Source organism: Atractosteus spatula, chromosome 14, assembly GCF_055471065.1.
Source record: "Atractosteus spatula isolate fAtrSpa1 chromosome 14, fAtrSpa1.hap1, whole genome shotgun sequence".
NCBI classification, from domain to species: Eukaryota; Metazoa; Chordata; class Actinopteri; order Semionotiformes; family Lepisosteidae; genus Atractosteus; species Atractosteus spatula.
The window spans coordinates 2,185,725-2,211,667 of record NC_142719.1 but is presented as its reverse complement, the minus strand read 5'-3'; the positions used below and the strand labels follow the sequence as shown (position 1 = coordinate 2,211,667).

The following is a 25,943-nucleotide window of genomic DNA, read 5'->3' as shown; positions in this document are numbered from 1 at the left end:
CCAGTGATGTCATTTGAAATGCATGTTAGCAATGTCACAGGTGGCATGTGTAAAATTACATGGTTAAGACCAAATAGCTCTGCCTGTTGCTGCTAATATACTGATACATAATTTGACATGATGGCCCAGTGGTTAGTGTTGCTGTCCTACAGTACTTGGGCCCTGGTTCAATTCCCAGGGCGGTATTTGTGTTGAGTTGTATATTCTCCCCATGTTCTTGTGTGTTTTCTCTGGATGCTCTTGTTTTTTTCCCACAGTTCAAAGATATACTGGTAAGTTAATTGGCTTATGAAAAAACTGGCTCTGGTGTGAGTATGTGTATGTCTTTCAGTTTGTGTTGCATGAGCGTAGTCTAGCACTTAACCTCTGATCAGCTGCTCCTGGCCTTCTCACTCAGTGAAAGACAAGGCTCTGCGTTGTGGGTGTAAGAGCGTTCCTGAGAAAACGGAAGAGTTTTCACATCTCTGAAGCCCACTGCCCAAATTAATTAGACTCCACTGCTGTTGACATTTTTAAAATTCACTTAAATATGTTTTCTCTGAAGCCTATAATGTATAATTTAGTATAACTCTTGGTTTTACTGGATTAATATACTCTGTGCTCTTCTCTTTATTTGTACATCTATTATGTTTTATACAGTATATGGGTTATTGTACAGAATGTTTTGAAAGCCACTCATAAATAATATGCAATGATGAGTGAATAGCGTGGCTGCTAGTTTAGCATGTTTATCAAATGTACTTTGTGTCTCTGTCCCTTCTCATCTCTCATAAGAAGGACAGACATTAACACACACATACAGTATGGCACACTAAATATCCAGTGCATCCACACCCAAGTCTCAAGGCTTTGACATTTCTCTTGAGTGTTGACACTGATTTGAGCAACGGAAACAGGCATGTCTAGATGCAAGCTGCGTTAATTGCTTTGCAGGGGAATTTGAAAGAGTCTGTGCTGGTTTTCTTTGACATAACAGCCTCTCCTAGCATGATGGTTGGTGGCACTAAGGAAGTTCCTCTTGCAGTTACAGATACACAGAGCACTAGCAGTGCCACATTGAAGAAGGTAAATCCCCAAAATCTTTTTATCAACCTTTGATGAATTTTGATTTATTTACAGTTCTAGTGTTTATTATGTGAACTTCGGCACACCTCACACTATTAATTACCTGCAGCAATCGTTAGGTAATCATTTATTTATTAGGTTAGGTTATCATTTAGCAGACCTGAACAGTTTTCTGTTTTTGCAGTTTGTAATCCTGACTATGTACAGTATGCTGCTTTTTCTTTTGAAGGATGTTTTCAGTAAATTGGCAGTGTATATGTTTCTCTCTCTTGTTGTTCCATTTCACTCCAAAAAGATACAGTACATCTTTCACAGGAGCAAAGCTCTGTGTCTGTGAGATCAGCCTGGATAGAAACAACATATAAGGACTTTGAGGTATCTTTTCCAACTTGTGATTGAAAGAAGCCATTACAAGCAATAACCCCAAAAGGAAAATTGCTTCATTCACTATGTATATCACTTTTTTCAGCAGATCGAAGCAGAATAATAATTATCATAACAGAAAGAATACAAGATGTTACTTTTTAGATATTTTACTTTACTTTTCAACCATTTAGCCTGACTGGTGATACTGTACAGTACAGTATGTCTTAAATTAAAGATATTTCAAACACAGAGTTTTTGTGCTCCATAGAAGTGGAACAAGTCTAACTTTAACAGTTATTTATTTTTTACAAACAATCTTGTAAGTTGTGAGTTTATAAATCCCTTAAGCATCTTTCTCATAATTCTACAATCCTCAGTGAAAACTAGAAATGTAAGGGCAATGAATGTATTGCTGTATTTTTTTAACATGCTGTGAAATCATACATGTAATAAAATATTTATAGCTGCTTCCTTGGTTACTTAGAGTAAGTGCAGTGTTTTCACACAGCATGACTTCATTCAGGTGGGTAACCTTCTCTTTACCTAAAAACAGCAGCTATCCTAGCTGGTGACTGTGCTGAGTGTGACAGAAAATCACATTGGTACTCTCGCTTGTCTAATGAATTAATGCAGGGATACAGACAGCAGTGATGCAGAGGGCTGACTCTGACCCTCTTATGAATGTACCTATGAAAGACTTGGGTGATTATAGTTAACACATCATTTTTGTCTTCTAGACAATATTGGGAGACAAGCTGCCCGGTCATGTTGTTAAAGAGATACTAGGTGTCACGCTCGTAAACCCCTCCTCTTAAGGACTCTCCAGCCCTTTCTTGTTTTGTACTCATCTCCCACACCTGCCTCCGGTTCCAGCCCCCCGTGCTATAAAAGCTATAAACGTTCCTGCCAATCTGGGCTTAGCTTTGGAAGATGGACGCCCGGAAGCCCGCCTATCCGCGAGTCCAGGATCACTCAATAGCACAGGCTTCATCACGGCGTCCTGACCTTCTGAATCTGGGATTAGGGAGCGTCTGCTCCCATGACCCCCTTTTATTCCCCCAACCCTCCGCCGAATCCCACTCCGACTTTTAACTCTGTTTGTCTGTCAGGATGGATCTCCCGGTTTTGGACATTTGGATCATTCTTGGATTTGCCTCGGCCACACCTCCCCCGAACACCAGCACACCTTGACCACGCCCCCTGTTTTCCTTCCAGCCCCTTTGCATGCTTTTTCCCCCGTGTTTTCCTTACTCCTCCCCGGATTGTGCTGTCTGCATAGGGTCCTGAAAGAATGCTTCGTGACACTAGACTATAGAAAGACACGTTAAAACTCGCTGCGTATTGTGGGGAAATGCAGCAAAGCAGAATAAATGCATGATATAAACACAGTTTTGCAGGTAACAAAGCCAAACATAACCCAGTAAGCCTTCATCAGTCTGACTTATTCCTACAGTTCCAGAGATGGATAGGTAATCTTTTCCATGGTCCAGTAGCTGGTGAGGTTCTGAAAAAATACCTGCCAAGGCTTCCAGTGGAGCAAGGAAGGCACGGGCATTATTATTCATTGAGAACAGGGTAAGAAAAGGTGAAGAGACATAATACAGTATATACTGACCTGAAGGCTCCCATTAAAATGGAATACTTCAGAAGGTAAGACCAGCTCTTTCCTGCAGCTGACAAGGGAAGGTCATTTAAGTTAACCTTCCATTCATCGACAGCCTGTTCACTGTACCACGGGAGTGGGATCCGGTTGTCTTATTTCTTATTTCCATTTCTCGCTCAGTAGTTTTTCTAGTAATGGTCAAGTGTGCAGACTCCTCCCCGCCCCAGCTCCAAGACATGTACTGTATATATTCAGACTGAACATGACGGATGGCCGTTTGTTACTTCAGGAGCACTAATCTCTCTCCAGCTCAGACCAGTGAGCTTCCGTAACAAGCCGTGTCTGTGAGGCAAATTGATGGGCTGGGTTTTTTATGAGCAGGTCCTGTCGCCTGTGTAGAGTGGCTGATATTCTGAAGCACACCTGCCTGAGAAAGCTGGATTTTTGCTTAATGTTTTTTTTACTTACTGTACATATAAACCAATTAGCTGATAAATATTAGAAGAATGAATTTAAATTCTGACCCCTTGTTTCAAACCAAGTTTACACTAGTATTAGTAGTAGTACAATGTGCTGCTCTAGACAAAATGAAATAGCAATAGAAATTGTGATTGTGAATTGAAAGGCTATAGTAAATAGTAGATTTAGAGTTGAGGAGTTGTCAGGGCTTCAGACTCCAGACCAAAAGGTTTTTGGTTGAAATACTGGGTATGAGACACTCCTGTTGTCTCATTGAGCAAGGTGCTTCACTCAGATAGCTCCAGTAAATGCCCTGCCATACAGTATAAATGGATCTCCAGTTTGTCATCTCAGATGAGGTTTTTAAAGTGGTTTACAGACAGTGTGGATGCCATGCGGAAATGAAAACCAACTGGTGCCTTGTTCTACATTTCCACGGCAAACACATACTAATCGCACTGCCAGCTGGAGAGTGAAAGGCACACTTATGAATGCTGCTGAGGGCTAAGAGATCACAGTGTTATACACTGTATATTTAACAGCACATTCTAAACTCTTAGATCAAAAAGAGAAGATGTGCCATAGAAGATTGGCCAACAAGCAGCACCTTAAGCAAGAACAGTGTGAAAAGCACCTTATGGATAAGCAGCATGAATCAGATGTAGGAGGCATGAAGAGTGGATTGGCTGTTTCAGATCTGTGACTCAAACCACAGCAAGAACATGAACAAGACCTTGTCCAGAATTCAAGCTGCCTGTAAGAGATCAACTCAAATCACTTACAAAGAGCTCAGAAACCTTTGAAACATTTTTTGGACAAAAGATGCCAAGAGTTGTTTGATATGATTTATGGATGGTACTGTAGGTGGGACCCGTCCATCAACACCAGAGCAGGATCACTTTGGGTGTGTCTGTGCAGGGCAGAAGAAGAATCGTTCGAATGCAGATATTCAGCCACCACCTTTTAGGAAGGAAAAAATAAAAACATATGTTTGCAAAGAAAAAAAAGGCAAAAGCTTCTCTTCTTCTTGATGTTTCCCATTGTTTCTCAACAGAAACATGCCAGCAGGCTAAAAACGCCTACCCACATTGTCCGTGTAATCCCCAGACTGTGCTCCCTGCTGGAACTGGAAAGCTTGGAGACAAGTGGATGTGTGATTAATTGAAGGAGGTGGCAGTGACAGCATCTCACATTCCTCGGCATGTAAAACAGATCAGGATGGGATAAACGTCAGCTATTACCTCGCAGTTGTAGTGGACTGGAAATTGTTTGGTTAAGTGCAGGTTTTGAGCAGTATTCTTTGCTTGTCAGTTTCTACAAAGACAGAATTTTTTTGTGCCATGTATCTTACAATAAATTATCCTTGAGGCATTCTTATCAAGCATCTCCACAAGAACCCTTGGTGACCAGTGTCGAGTTCAATTCTAATCTTGTTTATTTAACCAGGAGATACGCTATCTATTGATTTTTCCCCCTTGTAGTTCATTCATGGCTGTAAACGACCTTGTATTATCTCAGTAAGAATAAGAATTACATTTTATTTATAAGTGCTTTTTGAAGAACTCAAAACAGCACAGTTAACACAATAAAACCAAGAAAGATTACACATTAAAAGCTTTAGTAAAAAGTAAAAAGACAGGTATTGAAGTGCATTTTCAAAATGTCCACAGCAATAAGAGAATGTGTTGCCTGCTTTATGGATTCTGGTCTCTGTCAGAGTGAGAAGATTCTGTCGCCCATTGTGTGGAGCCTGGTGTTCACAAGAGTGAGAAGGTTTGTTAATCACACAGACGATACAGTACAAACAATATTGCAATTCTTTGCTAAAAGCATCAACTTGTTTCACAAATAATGTTCTGAAGTTTGTCTCGAAATCAATCATACACTCTACGTGGAAAACAAAATTGAAGGTGTCTGTATTTTTCTGAGGGCATATGATGGTTGATACATTGCCAATTTGCTGTCAGTTTGTAAATTTGTTTTAAAATCTTTGTGATTCCAGTGGACAGACAGCGAAATTAAACTTTCTTGGCGGCCATTTAATATTCTCATGTGTTAATCAATGCTGTTTCCGTGCTGAATACCTAAAAGGCTACAGGTACGTCTCTTAGAATAAGTTGCTGGTAATTCAATAGCTAAGGCATGTATCTACATTATTTTGTATTTTCTCCAGCTGGAGTAAACCAACCATGTAATGTACATTCGCAGTCTTCCTCCGTAGTTTTCTTTTTTTGCAGATTTAAAAATTCCTTTACGTTTCCAGAGTGCTGAAATAAGGAAGTGAAATGAGGAAGAACACATGGAACTCAATGGTACTTTACTGTACAGTATCTTGCATTGATTAATATTGTTGAGGACTCGTCGGGCACTCAGACCCCTGACAAACGCCCTAGTTGTGTTGGAACATTCCATTCGCCCTCGGAGCTTGGGCAATTTTTCTGCTTCACACTCAAATTCACTTCTTATTCTTCCATGCCTTTTCAGGTTCAGCAGTCTGCCAGGGAGGCTCTCTTTTAAAGAGGGGAAAAGAGCCATTCGTTTGTCTTTTCATGAAGGCAATCTCACTTGATTGCCAGGGCACATGACTTCATTTTGCCAGACAATCCTGCTGTACAGTAAAGTTGATGTCTTGTCTTTTCACAGGGCATTTTGCACTGAGTATGGCTTCCCGGTCTCTGCTCTTTTCTTATTCATTTTTTTTTAAAAGAGTTTAATCAGTTAACCTTCCTTTTTTTCCAAACCAGAGATGTCTTACCTCTTGGACATAGCTCTGGAATGTTGTCGATGTCAGGATAGATGCTGGAATTCTCTTTATCACAAAGACCCAGATGCTGGCTATAGTCTGGATTTCTTTTTCTTTCCTGTGCTTTGTTTTTGTGGGAGAACAGACTCCAAAGAGCCTCACGAGCACTTGAAACTTTAGTGGAATGGCACAGTGTTTATTTACTGTATATGGATGCATTCGTTGTTCACATTTTGTATTCTCACTATTACTGTTTAGAAGTTTAGAAGCAAAAGGGCATACGTTTGCAGCTCAATAATAAATTTTACTTTCCTTTTTTCTGTTAACCTGGTGCTGTACAGCTGCAAGGTTTTCCTGGAATGCTAGTCAGTGTAAAGCTAAACCTTTTACTATGTGGAGTAAGAACAAACAGGCTCCTGTTCCAAGGATTTCAAAGGAGATGCATCAGGAATAATTCCCCTGGGTGCCATGTGGGAGACATTGACAGCTTAGTAGAGAATGTTTCTCTCTTCATATCAGTTAATCATTTAATTACATTTCAAATAATGGGATCCTGTTTTTTTTCAAGGCAATGCATCAGCCATTTAAGCACTTACTGTAGCATTTGAATATTTACCATTGAGCATTAAATATGAAGGTGCTGTGACTTGTGAAATACTCCTTGAAAAAGGATATGAGTCACCACTTTGATGAGATTCCTAGAGGAAATTAAAGAGCGCAGAGGTGTTCCCCAAGTATTGTATAACTTATGCTGTTCAATTTAATTAGCTACATCAGGTTGCACATACCCTAAATAAATAACTAAAGACAGTCTAAAAAAATTAAAGGCTTTAAACCCTCTAAGGAGCTAAACATTTTTTGTATTTCTTAACAGAGATTAAATATTTGAAGTGAATGCAGTGATTAATTTTGAAGAACAGTTTTATGGACAAGAGGACTTGAAGCTTATCCAATAGGGAGGCATAGGAGCTTAATGGAATGGCTGCTTCGTAATATATTTACAACGAAACAGCACATGGCACTAAGCATAGCGACTGACCTCAATGCATTACTTCGCTATATTGTTTTCCAACAGATGTAATCATTAATTGCTGAAGCAATGTGAATGTGTCAGAGGACGAATCATTAAAATTAATTGAATAAATGTTTTTGTCTTAATTGTTAATCTTTTTTTTTTTCCGGTGTGTAGCTTAGGAAGTCATAATTGAAAGGAAGTATTAGTGAAGGCGAGACAAGGCTTGAGATGAACGAGGTTAAACCATTGCTCTTCAGATAAGGGTCCCTTGGTGGGGAAGTGGATTAAACTGGTGTGGAAGACACGCGGATTGCAGCGGTGCAATGTACAGTGATAAGGTGCAGCTGCTGAACTCATTTTTCATCTGGCTGCGTTTGGATTTCTGCATGATTCGCTTGAGTGGAAAAGCCTTGCTGATGACTGCACTCAGGAAATCTAGACTCAGAATATAATTATTTTATCACAAAGCAAAAAAAAAAATCCTTCCACTATACAGAGACGGAGCACTGAGTAAATACAACGTGTAATAAGATTGGGCCGTCCAGGCTGTGTCTCGCTCACAGACACAGTCTAAGTGACTTGGTGCAGCGGACTCAGAAAAAAAATCATCACTAATCAGGAAATCATCACTAATTTACAACTGAGTTGCTTCATTGTCTGACAAGCTGATGGTAAGGATGCCAGAAGCTGTTTCTCTGCCAGTTATTGCTGGTTTCAGGGGGTGGGAGTGATGACATCCAAGGCAGAGAGCCCTCATTAATGAAATAGATTAATTACTAAGCTTAATTGACCACTGTCAGTCTGCAAGCTGGCTACAATGCAGGACGGGCACCGGGAGGCGTGGAAACTAACTTCAAGGGCGCGGGAATTTTATTCACAATCGATTTTGCTTTGTTCATTTCTTCTTTCTTTCAAAAGGCGGAGGAGACAAGCTCCTACCGACGCAAGGTTTTTAGAGAGATTATAAGAGATTGGGGCATTGCTGTAGAACACATTCTGCGCCTCTTTGTTTCTGATTTTTGTCCTCACTAGATTAGGATTTTATCTGTCTGTTGCAGTACAGTATCAGGCACCAGGGCGTCTGGATTAGAGTTATTGTGCATAGGCTTACACTTTTATGTACTGTTTTGCTTCTTTCTTTGTTTATTGGTCTTGTTTTACAATTGCATTTTATGTGGATTAGGACTGCATTGTGTTGGGATTAGGTTTTCATTGTATACTATGGGAAATAGCAGAACTACATACTGTACCTGCTTTAGCTGCTATGCAACACAAACCAATACAATATGACATCTGATTGTAAGACCTATTTTCTCTCATCAAGAGTTTCTAGACTTTATTTAAAATTGTAGGAAAAGTAGTCATTGTTAGAAGGACTATGAAGTAATCCAGCAATAATATGAGTCTGAAATATTCTGTCAATCTCTCTTTTACAGTATGTAATGAGCACATTATAGTTTGGAATTAAACACAGATTTTCTGCATCATAGTAAGTGCTGTATTTGTATAGGTAGCCTGTATGTTTTTGTAAAATGAGGTGTAAAATAAATGCTTATACACTAATAATGCCAGTCAAAGATACTCAGACTATAAAATGTATCTCCGGATTATATGATTTCAGAACGAACATACTGTACCATACCCTGCATAGATCCTAGACAGCACATGAACAAAATCATGCTTTCGAACGAGGGGGTGGGCACTCAGCCCATCTCGCCCAATAGGGATTTAGCAGCTAATTGATCCAAGTAACTCATCCAACTATTTCTTGATTGAAATCATGGTAATCATATCAATATCTTGGCTGGGTAGGTTGTTCCACCCTCCCACACCCGTCTTTGGACAAAAGTGCCTCTTGTTGGCTGCCTTAAACGCGCTTCCCCTTAGCGTCTGTGTGTGTCTTCTGGTTTGTGTCTCATGTTCGGTTCTGCAGAAGTCCATTGGGCTGGCTTTGTCAGTGTCTTAAAATACGTAAATCACGTCCACATGCGTAGTCTTTGGAGACTAAACATATGAAATTCTTTCAGCCTCTCAGAGTAGGTTATTCCTTTGAGCCCAGGAATGGACTTACGTGTAGTGGCTCTTGTCTTCTTCTCTGTCCTGATTACAGAATAACAGATGTTTGTGACACTATGACCCAAACACAATATTCTAAACTAGGTCTGTTGCTGTACACATCTACATTAATAATTTGTCTACAAATGTAATCTGCCAGATATTTGCCCAGTCTTGAATTTTGTTTTACTTTGATTCTACATTTATGCTTATCTTCCTAGTTTGATGTTATCTGTGAACCTGACTAGTTTATTAGGTTTACCAGAATGTACTGTAGATCATTGATACTGTGTAAATGAGTAAAATTACTGCTGTATTTCTAATACAGATCCCTGTGGAACTCCATTAATACTTTAACTTAGCATCATTAAGTAATTATCTATAAAGGAACATAACAGGATCTTTTTTAATTTTAACAATTTCTCTTTTTCTGTTCTAAGATGTTATTTGAGAAAGCCTGCCAATCTGGAAATGCAGGGAAGAGTTAAAGAGGAAGGTCCTGGTTGATTAATTATATTATCAACCTTTACACAGAGTCAAAGGATTTACAGTAGTAGCAGCATAGAGGCTTTCAATGCATCATTTATTATTAATAAATAAGCATTTCAATAATAATGATTTTCTGGGTTTATTTGTCATTTTTTTTGTAAGTCACAGAAAACTCAATAAATTTGAGTACATTTCTAAGAATATACCTGCAGAATTCAACCACGTTCAGTCCTTCCAGCTGCAGGCTTGCATTGTGCAGTAAAGCAGGTGGGTTAAATCATGTTTGTTTTCTGAGTCTGCTGAGCGTATCAGTATATCAGCAGGAAGGTGTTTTAGGCTGAGTGAGATATATTAGAGCACCTGATTAAGGGTTACAAATGCCAGGTGAAAGTCTGAGGTGTCTGCTAAGGTGAGTCGTAATAGGAATTCAGTGATAAATCAGAGAGCAGAGAGAATTCATTCCCAGGTTGTATTCATGGGCTCGCTCTGCGCATTCAGCTGATAATAGCTGACAGGTGATTTATAGTAGAAAAAATGAGCTTTTTCTGCTCTCCCAATCTGTCCTTATCCAGCCGAGCATGGTTATTTACTGGAGAAATTCCATATAACTAAAACCAATCGGTTTCCGGGATGTATTGCAGTGGAGATGTGTCACTGTCAGTGAGGCAAAGATTTCCTGTGATAAAGTGCCAGCTCAACTAAGGAAAACAAAGAGAGACAAAGAATGAAGCCAGCGTGTTTCACATGTGATTGACGGAACCGGAATATTACCCCGTCATATGGATTGGTGACGGAGTGACTGGATTGTGTGTCCAAACACACTCTATATATGACATATAAATCATCATATACTGTATACATATATAAATCATCATGAGTAACGATCATGTAAATAGACATCCATGTATGTTGTAGCTGTGTTTTAGCTGTTCTGTAATTCGGGTAACAAGATACTGTACGTTGTCAAATGACAAAGACGTTCATTTGATCTGAGTCTGGACCCAGTATTACCTAAAGAGTGCTATGCTGGTTTTATGCATTCATATTCAGAGGTATGAGTCTTGACTTCCAAACTGTGGTCCCCCAGTATTTTGTCCAAATACTTAACTGAAAAGCTTCATTTAATAATTTGCTTATTGGTACAAATAGGGATTATGAAAATGGAGAATAAACAGGAACTTACCAAGTGGATTTATCAGTAATAAAGTAAATATTCATAACCCCCAACTTGTAAGGATTTACCTGAGTGATTGGTATAGTTAGAGGCATGTGAATTTGAAGGAACAAGTAATGGGTTTATTCCATGCTGAAAAGAGAAGAAAGGAAACACAAAGTTTAGGCTGTGGAGCCTTCTTCAGGTGTTCATGTGACATCTGGGTGGCATGTGAATTTGTTGTTCTTTTGCACAGCCTTATAATCTAGTGTTATAATCTAGGCACACTTGGTTAAACAAGTATTTGTTACTGTAAATGATAGCACTGACACAATCTACACAAAGCATAAACATACAACACACAGATTTCTGTGTTTACAAGTTTACAGAAACCCAAGACTGTTAGCAAATATTCCACTCCTAAACAATGCCTACAGAAGCCTCAATAAGAAATAAGCTGCCTTCTAAACTATATGCAATACAACATCAGGATCTGAAGGATCACAACTGGAAAGATCCTGCAGTGCCCTTCTGGACTGATTTGTCGGATTTTGTATTCAATTTGTTATTGGAATTATAGTTCTTACAAAGTCCAGAGTCTGTTGTTTCCTCTTGAAATCTCTTTATCCTGGGTAGCCTGGGCTCCCACCTGTACCCTGTGTGATATCACCTGAAGAAGAACTTCTGCTGCCCCCTATTCCCCATTCCAATATCTGAGAATCATCCTGATTATCACAAATAATATTCTGCCAATCAGTCAACATAGAGGTATAAACATCAAATCAAACCAGGCAGGCTGATTCATCCTTCATGCATAATAAAATAACTGTTAGGGTGATATATTCTGAATCTTCCTCATGTGAATGTGCTGTAAGTCCTAATCAGTCTAGCAGTATACCTCTCTCTCCTCACTGGTGATATTTTGCTGATATGAACCTCTTAATGTTGCTAAGTTAGTTAGTTTCTGCTGTTATGGTCATGAATACCAAGTATTGACATTTCACTATAGTTCTCTCCTGAAATGATATGAGGGAAAATGGCAAATATTTCCATTTTTGCAGAAAATTACTATTTTCCCCCCAGAGCTAAATGCTCTCGTTGTCACATATCTCATCTGCTGCTTCTGTCCCTGTGAAGAAGCTTGTGTTAAGAACATCACAGTTAGAGCAGTGCAGGATGTTTATGCTGTCACCCTTTCACCAGCTGTGGTGGAATTCATCTGCTTCCCAGCAGCAATGAAGCCCACAGCTGTACTGTTATATCAGCAGAGTGCTGTTTTAGTCACGATCTGTGTGTCCAATGGCACTTTGGTTGTGATTTGGGCAACATACTGTACAGTATATCCAATGTACTATGTTGTGATTTTTCAGTGTCAGCGTCAGTGAACATAACAGGAACATGATTCTTCAAGTGGATGATTTTCAGTTGTATAATGAAGGGTGCAGTGTCTTCTTAGAGGTGTGCAGGTATGTGTGTTATTGTGTTAAAGGAGGCCAATTTGTTTCATATCCCTTCACTATGAGTATTTGTGTTTCTGGAGGTTTCTTTCATGTGAAGCTCATTCTGCTGATAGTGGTTTAGAGTTCTTAACAACAGTGAGAGAGAACTTCTGACAGGCACAGGGTAGCGCTTATGAATTATTATTGCAGTACATGTGCATAGCGTCATTGCAGCTTTCTCATTCATTTAGATCTTCTGTAGGGGCACGTGATTTGTCCATGGCCACTGTAGAGATACAGTATACCTCTCTGTGCTCAAACTCTTACCATTCTTTTACTGTGACATGGTGAACTTTCATTAAGCCTGCACAACTCAGGCTTTTTCCAGTTTCAAGAAGTCAGGAACTGGTTTATGCAGCAAAGGTACAGAACTGCACATTAGCTGCCAGGAAGAGCCACTGTGTTGGAGTGTTAATGCATTGCCATTAGTCATTTGTTTAATTGCAATTAATCATGTGCGCGGCTGGTGTTAGTCATGTATTAACATGTTTTAGATAACTGTGGTATTGATCCCCAGAGAGCTCAGTGCCTCCCTCCTGGCATCAAACAAGTGGAGGGCAAAGTGCAAGATGGTCCGCTTTATTAAGCAAAAAGTGCAGCACAGATTGGGAGGCTACAAGAAAGACAACTCTGGCCTCCGAGAGCAATCAAATGCCACAAAAGTCCTTCCTTCTCAGCTGTCAGGCTTTTCTATCATCTGTCAGTGCTAACAAGTCAAAACCTCACACTGGGAGTCCAGCCACCTCAACCTCTCCACTAGCACACATTCCCTCCTCTTGAAGGTACAGTGTGTCCAAGTTTCAGGATACTTACAGTGGACCGCCTGCTGTGTGTACTGTATTATGCGGTGAAGCTCAAATCAGTTCTCTTTCAAAGTACGAAGGAAAGGAACGACATGGCTCATTAGGCAGCAGGGGTGCATTTTCTCATCAAGCACGGCACTTCATTTTTTTATTCTCTTCTCCCTCACAGCTCAACCACCATCCCGTTCCCCTCCTGGTTCCTAACATACTCCCTGAAAGCACATGCTGAAGCTTCAGGCCTTGTGCAGGATCTCCATACTCCTGATTTGAAGATCTGGGCTGTCTTAGCTCTCTAAACTGTTTTAAAGCAAGGTGAATAGACTGCAGCTGGGTACGGGGGGGGGGGGGGTATGAGCTGTGATAGCGCACAGCATTGATTTCCCATGTGGTTTCCAGCTGTGAGTCTCTAAACCCACCTCACTCCAACATGAAGGTTGGAGCTGAGTGACGGGAAGCTGTCAGAAGCATTTCCACTTACAGGCGGCAAGAAGGTCTAGTTGCACCCTTGTTGTCGTGCTGTATTTGTGTTTATTCAAAACAGGGCACTGAGCTGACATTGCAAAGGGATTTAAATTACTAGGTACATTACCTGGGGGAAGTGAACTTGGAGGTCTTTCATCAAACACAATTGAATCATGCAGCTTATGCAAACACACCGCTGTGGATTTTAGAAAATTAAATAAACAGCAACACGCATGAAAATCTATCACAAGCGCTCCACAGAATTCCTCTTGACTCAGTGAGCTGGAGGAAACAGAGATGTTTGTACTGATCTGGAAATGAGCTCTGCTCGGATGTTTTGTCAGGCTGCTCTCCTCTCTCGCAGTCCCTGACAGCTGGAGAGCTGCAGGCAGCACGATTCTGTCACGCGGTGAGGTCAGTGTTTCACGTTTGCCTGACATAATGAGAAAATAAAAATCCTTCATTCCTCCATTTCTCAGTATTCCAAAATTTTATAGGCAGGTAATGTTGTTGCATTTTTTAGTTCATTTATTTCAGTGTGTACAGGTATTGTGACACCATGGTACAAATATGGTTCTATGTTCTTTTCAATTTTTTAACAAAAAAGTGTGTTTTTTGCCAAAGCATTCAGTGTCAGCTTTTTTTTCCCTTAAACAAATCCATAATGTGACATTATTGTTTGACTGGAATCATGATTTTTCAATTCTAACCTTTGTAGCTTCACAGCAGAATATGTCAGGTAATTCCAGATCTGTGTCCAGATGATTCGGTGCCTCCTGCATTTGCAATCTGCAAAGACTCTGGACTTTCAACTTCCATGCTCTTTAGGTTCACTAGTTTGCTAGTTGAGGATGGCTGAACAGCTTTATTGCCTTTTGCTATTCTGAAAATAGAATTCCACCTTTAGTTACTTTAAGTGGTCTGGGAGAATCAGATTGTTTCTCTTAAATAATTCACTGCAGTCCGTGCTTTGTAGCCTTTCAGTAATAGGTTGTCAGCAGTTTCTTAACAACACAGTATTTTTGGACACACTCCATCTTATCTAAAAGAAAAAAATGTGATTGTCATTTACTCTTATCCCTGTTTAAAGCATCACTCAGGTAAATCAAGTTTGGAGACTGTAAAGGAAGACCAATTTTATGAATCTGTTTAACCTCACAGGACCATACTTTTGTATCAATATCTCCCACTTGAGGACATGGTGACACTCTTACATTCCATTTTCGATTATGTTGACTTGATTTAATTCGGTTTTACCTCATTCTGACATCTTGGCATGGGACACACAGTGAATTAGTTATCCAAAAACCAAGTATCCTGTGGTCTAAGGTGGATTTAAAATGCTCGTTCTATGGAGCTGTTGTTGGCAACGTCCTGTACGCTCTGTTGCTGAGAGAAAGGAAAGCTGAACTGACGTGAAGTTATTTCTGAGGCTTGGTTGGGAAGGAACAAAATAAATGAACTGTCAGCAGTTGGAAGGATAGAAGAGGTAAAAAACATAGAAGGGGGAACTTTATCTGCAGTAGCCCAGAGATGATACCAGGAGAGGCTCTTAGAAAGAATTGGGTTTAGTTAAATATCACCTGTCTGTTTTTCCTGGATCTGGCTTGTATGTGTGACACAATGCCCTATGGAACACAATGCACTTGGCCTGTTACATATTCTAATGTGCTTGATGAATCATCCATCTTTCATAGCATTCAATCACAACCAACTCACATGCAGAGGTACTGTAAGTATGCCACTTTTCTTTGCAGTGACTTTTGAATGCCAGTGGTGTGCTGAATTCGGGTTGTTTAGTCTTAAGTTTTGGACAGCCCAGGGAGTTAATCAGTTTTGGTTTTTTTTGTCGTTTTCTGTTGTATAGCCTGGCTTATTCTTTTTCTCTCTGATTTATTAGGGCAGGGTGCCCTCAGATAGCCTCTTATTTTTATGACTACAATGTTGTTTTTGTTTAGGCACAGTTATAACAATATTAATATGGAAAACACTTCATCCAGGATTGGAGGGCTTGGACTGGGAGCGTCCAGGAAATCACAAATGAATTAATTAGGAGAAAAGCATTGTGGATTTGGGTTTTTCTGAAAGTATAATAATGGTTGCAAACGAGAGGAGGCCACTCTGCACAACTAGCTTGTCTGGTTGCTTGTCGCTAATTTATCTGAGAATCATTTCTTGAAAGACAACAAGGCCGTGTAGCTTGAAATGCTCCCTGTTTTGAGTTTTCACTATATTTTGCTTTAGTTTCCACTTCTGTCCCCTGGTTTGTGTTTTACTGTTAAATCTGTTGGGTTGATTCATTTCCTGCAAATAACGCAACAAGAAAGAGGATATTTCACTAAGATAAATCTTTTGAGATCAAAGTGTGATTTACTCATACATGTGTACAATATAGTTAATGTTGTGCGACCATGTTGGCATAGTGATCTTAATATATACAGAGCAGAGCTTAAACAGCATTGGTACTGTAGGTGAAAACATCTGTTCAGCTGTTAACTGTGAAGATAGTGATTTTTAAGTTGAACATTATAACGATGGAAGGAGGTTCAGCCAAAAATACCCCTCAGGGTGTTTGCGTGGTGTTTGACATTGCTGTTGTTCACACTGTTTACCAAGTTCATAGCATCTCCCTGCTGAACTATCGCAGAAACATGGCTTCCAGCTGAAGAACGCTTCTCTCCTCTTTCCCATTCCTAAACAAAACCCAGACGTATTTATTTTGGCTGATACTCTTATCTGAAGCAACTTACATGTGTACCCATTTATATGACTGTAGCACAATGAGTGAAGTATGTTAATGAAGGTTAAAACTGCAGTGTCTCACTTGAGTACCCCTTAAGGCTGGATGTGTTAGTGAATAATCTGGGGGCCATTAAGCCCTCCTCAATCTACCTGTTGCAACACAGAATTTTTCTCTACCTCCATAGATGTCTGCTGTGGTCATGGTGGTTGCCGTGGCAGCCCAGAAAGCAGGGCTGTAAAAACAACAATGCCTTCAGGATCTTAATTAAAGAGTGACTGCCTGATGATTTTTTTTAGGTTTCATCCCAACGCATTCCTTCTCTTAGCCAGTGAACATTCCTGATGATATATTTTCAGAAAGCACTTGGTCTCCACGTGAACCAAGACTGAGGACCAAGGTAAAGCTGTCTCAAGACAGAATAACGTCTGTGTTCCCCTGGGGGCCTCAATGAAACAAAACACAATAATGAATGGTCCCCTCCAAGTCAAACACAACCCGCACATAAACTTGTATTGCTGCTCAAAGTTAGGTTCCGGTCCTCTATTATAAGCAATGGACTTGGAGAGATCTCTCTGATGGCTTCTAGGAACACAGCAAGATTCAGAAGGCATTCATCACCCATTCCTTATTGGATCTGTTCTTCTTAATTAAAAGCTAGTGCCGCACCAAATGTTCTTATTGAAGAACACATTTCCTGTGGGAAGGGAGGCAGAGGCGATCGTATCAGTGTCTGCTGACTCGGAGCGCCCGTCCTTGTTCGATATCCATGCCACTCTCAGTAATTCCCCCCCCCCCCCACACACACACACACACACTGAGTCCATGCACACGCACACATCCCTTTTCTGCATTGCATCCCTGCTGCACAGAACCACACAGTGTGAAGTCAAAATCAGCCTTTATAACAAAAAAATATACATACTGTATATATCAGCAGTAGAGTAAAGCACACGTCTGCAGTGATAAAGAGGCAGAGGAGGAGAGAGATACTGGTAGGAAAAAAAGAAATTTCAATGAAATCAGGATAATGGTGGAGGCTTTTTCTCTGGAGAAATATTATCCCCTAGACAGGCTGTTTATGATGTATTACAAGAAGAGTCATTATCTCTATGCCTCTTCCTGAATTTCCTGCCTGATTTCATCATTCTTAGTTTCAGATGTGCTAAAGGCCAATGAAATGTACATTATTGCATTTCGGGGGCTATGATCATGTTCATAAATATCTCATGAAGGTGTCTGTTCATTGACGTCCCCTTGAGTCTGCTCCAGAAGCTGCACAGGGCTCTTTTTGAGCGGGGGAGGGAGGTTGGCTCTATCCACTGGCCAGCCACTGCCTGGAGTTTAAAAATACAGTCGAACTAATGCATTCAGCATACCTGTTGTAGTCAAACCTTGACCAACCTAAGATCTTCCAGAGCTCCTTTCAGTCATGCTGTAAAATAAGTGTCAGAAGTGCTTCATCATTGTTTATTATATTTTTAAGTGGTGCATTAATTCATAATGACATCACTGGGAAACAAAGATGGGGCTCTTGAATTCAGATATGTTCAAGTTTTGCTGAATGACATGCTATCCATTTTGAACAATCTGTTTGGTCATTTATAGCTTCTTGTTAGCTGTATTTAGAAATACTGTACAAAGCCTTCAATAGCTGGCATGTAATTCCAAAGAATTAACAAACTAGCAGCAGTATACTTTCTTTTTAAAAATAGGAGGTATAACGCAAAACAGAAAATGATGCCGCTAAATCAAATCATCTTAGAAAACTTAGAAGAAATCAGACTAACAACAAGTCAACAGTAAAGGTTTATTCCATGCTGAAAAGAAAAGAGACACCCTGTTTAGGCCGTGGAGCCTTTTTCAGGTCTGCCCATGCTCCCATTTGGTCTAGTGGTTAGGGTACCTGGTTTTCACCCAGGTGGCCCGAGTTCAACTCCTGTTATGGAAAACCATCTCTCCCACCTGAAGAAGGCTCCACAGCTGAAATGTTGTATCTATTTTCTTTTCAGCATAGAATAAACCTTTACCCGTTCCCTTGTAGCCTGCGCATGCTAACGCAGCTCCCTACAGTACTTGAACTTCCAAAAACAAATCAGCACAATTCTCAATGAGTCAGTAAATCATATACAGTATATCAAGCTCATCATTACTTTGTAGGATAAGTCAAATAAGAGATGCAATTTCCAATTTCAAATGAACGAGAACTGTAAAACTGTGTGGACTTCTATTATACAAAACACATTGTGCCAGTCATCCCAAATGTCCAGGGAGATTAATATTCAGAAAGTCCACTTTTGAAAATCATCTTAAGAAGAAAAGGACAAAAGATTTAAAAACATACTCCAATGAAAATAAAAAAGCCCCTGTGAGGCTGGCACAGAGATCAGGACTGGGTTGAATTTAAATTTGAGGAGTCTCTTGGATTGTTTGAGGTTGAACATGGGGTGGTGAAACCTCCAAAGAATAAGAGGGTAACAGTGACTTTGTTTCTTTTCATAAAGATGTGCGATAAAATATTCAGTTTGAGTTTAAGGAAACGAATGAGACAAAAACTGCACTGGGAGAGTTTTCATATAGTTATTTCTTTGCACTGTACTATTGCATATATAAAGAGAGGATTTAATTGTGATTCTCACCTGCCTATGATTCAGTGTCTCCTGTAGGAGGAACAAACAAGACAAAGCCAAATTGCACAAACTGTTATATGTTGTTGAGAAAAAAAACACTGGGAAAGTGTCTTTCCCAGGACACTGGAATCAATATTTGATTCAGGGCTGTCTGATGTACAGAACTTTTGGAAAATCTAGATTTACCTTATCCAAGTCAGTGGTCTCCTAAGGTGTTTTTATTTATATCTACTGTAAAAGATGTCCTGTGACAGACAAAATAACAAGTCTGAGAAAGAGGATCAACGTTAACAAGAATAAATAAATATGATGCTACATATCAAAGATGGGGATTCTGTCAAACAACAAGTAATTATTTTATTGATTTTTTGGTTGTACCAATGCCACATTAGACTTTCTGTTCTGTTTTATTAATACAGCATTTAACTAAATGACCTAAAAGGCTCATTTAATCTGTAACCCTTTTTATATTCTTCTGGGCACTGGTGTATAGAAATGATACCGGAGGGATTATGAGTGAAATTGACATTAATTTCTATTAATTACCCGTGAGCTTAAAGTAGAGTACACTGGTTAAGTAGATTCAAGAAATTAGACAGATAAACAAATACTAAATTACGCTGCAGTCTTTCAGTCAATTACAAGATCAAATAGCCACTTCAGGATTGCAAAAGTGCTTTTGCAGTACATAACACAGTAGAAAGGATTTTGAATTTCATGCTTGTTCATTGACTTTTGCCTTTGCTTACACTGAACGGAAGAGAAACAATGATATTGTGGCAAGGAGAAAAAAACTCTGTATTTTGAGATGATCTCCAAGGCAGTTTCAGGCCAGCTCCATGACGGAGAAGAGAAATTATCAACCAGTCCAGTTGTCACAGCCAGCAGCACTGCAGCAGAGCAACTGCAGAAGAGAATTCACCTCTGCAGCTTCTGGACAGACAGAAATCTCAAAAAGGAGACACTGAAATACAGACACAAAGCAACAAACACTACTGTATATTTTCAGTTTTTTCTCTTAATTACTGTGTTTGGATGAACAAGATATTACTGGCAAATAAGTAGGATTTGCATGATCATTTATTACACTTAATATTATAATTTTAATTGATTTATACTTGTTTTTGATACCAGAGGGCCAAGATGCATTTTTTATACACATTATTCACTATATGTATATACAAAGGAGTAAATATTAGCTTCTGGCATTTCTCTACAATGAGATACGTTTGTGTAGACATATTTAGATGGTTCCTCACCCCTCAATGTTGTGAAATGCCTAAAGACCTAACTAGCATTCATATACATGATTTATAGCATCTGTTTGTATTTATATATAGCATGTTCTATAATATGCACATTACCTAAAACATAACTTCAAGCATTGTGTTCCTTATTGTATACAGTTTCAGGGGTTACATTTTATTTCAGGGAATAGAATGGGCTTTTCCAGCACTTTATGGATGTGTGATACCTTGTGAAACATTCTCCCATTCTGAATGCATTAATGAAGTTGAGCTTCAAATATTAAATGAGACTTCCTCTGTGCAAAACAGCACATCCATCCATTTTCTAATCACCTCATCCAACTCAGGGCTGCAGGGAGAACCTGAGACTGTCCCAGCAATTAACGAGCTCATTTCAGGCTTCACCCTGAATGGCACACCAGTCCATCACAGGGCACACACACATACACAAACATGCACACTGACACCTGGGCCAATTTTCCCAAAATCCACTTAACCTACAGTCCCAGCATGTCTTGGAGCTGTGGGAGGAAACCCACATGTGAAAATAAGAGTCCATCTGAGGGCACATGTGTAGCACATGATATTGAAATGCACTGAATTTCATCGCTGTCTTCCTCATGTCATTGGCATGGCATGTCATTTTAAGATAGATACAACTGCCAGAGCTGACACTGGGTAATAAATGATATATGTCCTACCTGGATTGTTTCAATCCTGCAAGATCAGTGAGCCACTGGGGGGCTGTTGTGGAGTTCAGCTGTGTGCGAGAGCCAGCATCCCAGATTGTTCACATTTATTATTATAGAGTAATATAGGTTACATGGCCAGGTTTCAAATAAACATTTCATACTGGGTTATGAACATCTTGGTTACATTATGTTAAATGCTTTTATTCATGCACACTTTTTATATAAGGCTTAGACTAAAAAATGCATCACCAATTCTTTCTTACATATGATATGTCATTTACATTGGTGTTTCTTGTGTTGCTGCATAACCCGAGTTGATGTGATACCATGTCCATGAAGGTTCCTGATAACACAGAAAGAAGGATGAAGATTGATTGAAACCCAGATTGACACAGTGTATATTGATCGCAGAGGAAATACGATATGTGCCCTGATCAGTGTCACAGTCATTTCTCATTCTCAGACAGGACACAATATCAAGATTAATGTGAGGAAATAATTGATTAATCTTCTCTCTCCACCAAAGAAAACACAATAACTTTCCTCTTATTTTATTTCATGAGTCAGAAGCCACAGCTGTATTCTAGCTTAATATTACAGATATTATCATAATTACTGCTGTTCCTTCTGTTGTGATGGAGTTATTTTTGTTGTTGCTTCCTGCGCTGCTGCTATTGTTGTTGTGTCCATCCTTGTGTTTGCCAGCTTCTTTTAGTATTGACAAGAAGTTTCAATTGTCATTAATAAGTAATTAATCTTAATAAATAAATGTGGATGACAATTTATCATAAGCAGTGGAAGCTGTGCAGTGTGTGTCTCAGCCTTTCGGAGTAGATAGGTTAAACCTCATGAGCAGGAACAATTTATTTCCACTGGAGATAAGATTAAGCAGCAGCACCAACGCCACCTGATATTCCAGCTGGCTTCGTTTCCATTTTCTTCTCTACCTGGCTAGCACCCCTCCCCACCTCACTTTCGGTTCAGAGGATCTCCAAATATTTGTTGCCGAGATCTGTGGGATTTGGAGGACATCTAAGCATTCATCTGCTCTGATACGTTTGGTCACATATCACTCTGCATGCCAAGGGAATCCCAGTCTTGATAGCAGATTTTTTATGTTGGTGTTGTAAGAACAGGGTTATAAATCTGTGGGATGCCTAAGCCCAGGTTACAAGTACAGCTAGGTTAGTAGTGCTTGAGGAGCATTATATGGGAGTTTTTTCTAAATGGTGTCATTAAATTGTTTAAGTCAAATTACTATTATTTTTATAAATTGTATGTGTGACTCTTCAGCAAGGGTTCCCCATGACAGGCCTGGAGGCTCACACACACCTGTTGTTACACAAACCCTTAACTCATATTTTGGGAGTAGTAGCCTTTTAATTATTGTACTGTAAGTAACTCAAATCAAATTCCAAATCAAATGGAAAAAAAAGCTTGATTGATCCATTAGAGGGTTCAGTTAAGTATAGTGTTCTTCTGGATGAAAAATCAACAGGTACAGTGCCCAGGATGAGTGCTGGGAACCTTTACTGGTATGAAATGCAGTTTGGACATCTTTTTTTAAAATGTAAGCAGATGTGTTCCTTCATTTGACTGAGAGATCTGACTGAAGGTCCTGCAGAGCTTTGTGGCCAACACTGACCACTGTGATTCAGAAGCAGCCCTGGACGATCTCCAAGTTAACTGTGAATTGTGAATTGTACTCTGGTGTTGAAATTTACTTTTGGGTTTCAGTTACGAGAGTAGAGTTAAAAATGTAGCCTCGGAACTCTCTAGGCCAGGAATCCTAATGGGAGAACAGAGAGGGAGGATTTAAAATCCTTGTTGATGATGGCTGCACTCACTTGTCACACAGGAAGCAAGAGCTGCATGTGTTGGTGTTGTTCCTCGGCAGTTCTTGAGGGGACAGTGACGAACGATGCTTCCCAACATTGCAGCTTCAGCAGGTGGCCAGGGAATGGGGTGCGCCTGAAACTGCTTCAGCCAGTCAAACGCCTGCATTGCGTCTGTCAGGCAGACAGAGAGCAGTGAAATATGGACTCGCAGTGACAAATGCAATAGGCCCAGGAAAAATGTAATATAAAAAAATGGATACACGTGACAGCTGGACTCCACAGAGTAATATATCTGCTCAGGAGAGATTCTCTGCAGTCTACTGGAAAAAAAAAACTCCCTGCCAGTGGAATTTTAAATATCACCTGTTGCTTAACAGACACAGGAGCTGTTTCAATCTCCATTTAAGTGCTGTCACAACTAATGGTGATATACTCGTGTGGCTGTATGTATGGTAAGAAAGCTTAACAAATAGTTCTGCCCTGTGTTTCGAAGCCCTACCTTTGGTGTGAAGTTTCAATTCCAATGTCTGCAGGGCCATTTTATAGCACAGCAGCGATCTGACAGGACCTCTTTTGCAGAATGAATGAGGAAAATGCTGGACAGACATAGGCAGGGCAGTCTAATCTGTTGCAAGACTTTTTCTTCTGGGGTCCTTTCAGCCTTGAACTTAGGGTCACCTTACCATTTTTTCAGCCAGATGAGTTATGCCAAATAGACTTTAAATGCCCAAACCCTTTAAACAGCCTCACCTCATGGCATTGATTAAATCTGGAGCGAACTACTGAATGGCACATCATCCAGAAAAAGTGGGCAGTGAATGGGCACTTGGTGCAGCTGATGCACAATGAGTAAGCTGCTTCAAAACTAGTAGCGTGCTTCCGGTGGTATACCATAGCTGCAGAGCTGGGCACCATTAAGCCAGAGGGAGTACATACTGCATTCTGTCTAGTTAGCTGGTGCAACTTTTCTTTTCTGAGTAGCTGTTTTCTCAACAGTCAGTTCAAGGATACTGGGGAGATAAGTTAATTTATTTATTAGTGTGCTTATTTTTGAGGAGGGGAGATTGCTGGTACTTGTGTATCTCCAGAAGCAAGGGAGGCGTAGGATAGTCGTTCATCTTACTTATCAACCCTCTAGCCCGGATCTCTCATTATATCACTGCCTCTCTAAGACATATAAATCCAATCACTTAAGATAACAGGAGAGGGAAAGAAAAAAATCAACAAACCAGCAGTTTGGATGGCATGTTATTATAAGAGACTCAAAGCAATGTGGGCAGACAAGGAAGAGTAATTAGGCTTTTATGGTTGAATTGAATGTAACACAAAACCTGGAAATACAAATTACATTTTCTCTGACATTGTAGCGCATCCAGAGCTCAGGAAAAAAGACTCTGGAGACTCTGGGAGTGGGGGGAGGTCCTTTATATCCTCAGCAGTCTAGCCTGGCACAAACACGTCACAAGGTTGAAAGCTGTGCATCAGAGCATTAATCCAGTTATCATTGCAAATGGCACAAAACGTTAATAAAAGCATAAAGGTCTTTTTAATGTGACAGGTAATTAAGAGTATAACCTTGGGCTGTATTTAAAAAGCATTTAAGAGAGTGTTGTTAATTCTACTTTTATGAACAGCATAAGCCATACAACTGAAGATTCTGAAGAGGTATTTCTTGCTACAACATCCTATCTTTAGGTTAGTCTTTAGTTATGCCGTGTGTAGTTATATAAAGCAGACAGATTGTTTAGCCTCTTACTATGACAGGTGTCTCTGAACAGGAAAAGTCAGGGCAGTCTTCTATTCCTTACACAGTAAGGCCCATTAAAACCAAAAAAAGAATTTTTGGAATGGCAGTATACCTCTTGTTGAATGTGGTTAAAGCAGTGCTGTGTGCAACTGAACACTGAGACCATAAGAGAGGTTACAAACAAGATGAACGAAAGAGGCAATTTGGCCACGTGTCACTTGTTTGGTTGATACTGCAGTAGCTTGTTGATCTGAGCATCTGAACCGTCTGTTTCTTGGCTTGTTTCCTCTAGAGAGACAATCTAAAAAAGAAACAGAACAATGTCCTTTTCTAATAACTTGAATCAGTTTCAAAATCAGCTTTGATTGTTCCCACATTAAGCCCAGAGATACAATTTGCCATCATTGTACTTGCTGTTCCCCCTGATTGGCGACAAGGTCCTTCTGCACTCCAAAATTTAGCCCACACTGTTGTGCAATTCATCTGAAGTGCAGACTGAAGTGACAGAGGTGAAGGATCTCTACTCTTTCAATGTGTGCTCCTGGTATTCAGTTCCAGCACCAGGAGGGGCTGGGTTTTTTACACTGTATGCAAAGAAAATTTACTCAAAAGCATTTAGCCTGCACTTGCATAATCTAATCAAGCCTCATTGCTTTTGTGCTGCTAATTTGTGAAGGACATACACATTGTAATCACGTTAATTTTATTTTTTTTATAATATTTTAATGTTTGTGATGTCTCTGTGTTAAGTTATATTAATTGTAAACATCCATAAATTACTGTAATAAAATACCTTCCTTGTTTGCCACCTGCCTTGGTCTAATCTTATATTATTAGCATATTGCAGGAGTCGTAGTTTGTTGGAGCTGTGCTGTTAGGTTTTCAACAGGAGGTAAACGGTGCCCTCCTGAACATGAATTGAACATCTGGGAAATTTAAAATGCACATTTTAAAATAAATCTTCATTAAAAGCCTGGTATGTTACTGTATTATTTTTTAACACCATGGTAAGCATGGTTACCATTTTTGGGGACAGAGTCATTTGCTTATTTAAAATATTACTGAATCTTCTGCAACTAAAATTTTCACTAGACATCTTCTGTGGTGTATGGACATGCATTCTGATTAACATTGGAAATGGTAAAACCCAAGATTATTTCAATACTAAAAATACATCTGTTATGTGCTTTTATACAGTATGTCTAGTTTGGACATACTGTAATTTGAGTTAGCTGTCTTCATCTCTTTTTCTTAATCAGCAGTGCATCCTTCGATTGCCTTGTGCACGGTTCAGATCACAATAAGCTTCGTTTGTATTGTGACCTCGCCTTTCACTT

General features: G+C 39.7%; 1 protein-coding gene across 1 annotated transcript in view; it reads left to right on the top strand.

The window, feature by feature from the left end:
• csmd2 (CUB and Sushi multiple domains 2) overlaps positions 1-25,943 on the top strand; it is a 266,444-nt gene that overhangs the window by 63,236 nt on the left and 177,265 nt on the right. The window lies entirely within an intron of this gene.